Here is a 413-nt window from a genome sequence, read left to right as displayed (position 1 = left end):
AAAAAAAAAAAAAAGAACTCTGGGTAGAGACAATAATAGGAGATAAAATGAGAACTGAAAGAAGTATGGGAAAAAAGTAAATCCAAGAGATGAGGATGAAATTAGAAGCCACACAGGAGAATAGACATAGGAATAAAACACGCTATGGGTCATAGAGTATATAAATAAGAAAAGTGAAATACAAAGTTTAAAAGAATTGGAGAGAAATTGTGTAGAAAACAAGTTAAAGGGCTGGCCAGTTAGCTCATGTGGTTAGAACGTGGTGCTGATAACACCAAGGTCAAGGATTGGATCCCTGTACAGGCCAACCACCACCAAGAAAAAAAGTAAGAAGTGCCAACATTTGCATAATTGAAGTCCTTGAAGAAGAAAACCAAAATAATGTGACAATGAAGTTAAAAATATCCAAGAAA

Source organism: Galeopterus variegatus, unplaced genomic scaffold (assembly GCF_000696425.1).
Source record: "Galeopterus variegatus unplaced genomic scaffold, G_variegatus-3.0.2 Scaffold3753, whole genome shotgun sequence".
NCBI lineage: Eukaryota > Metazoa > Chordata > Mammalia > Dermoptera > Cynocephalidae > Galeopterus > Galeopterus variegatus.
This window is presented reverse-complemented; position numbering follows the sequence as displayed.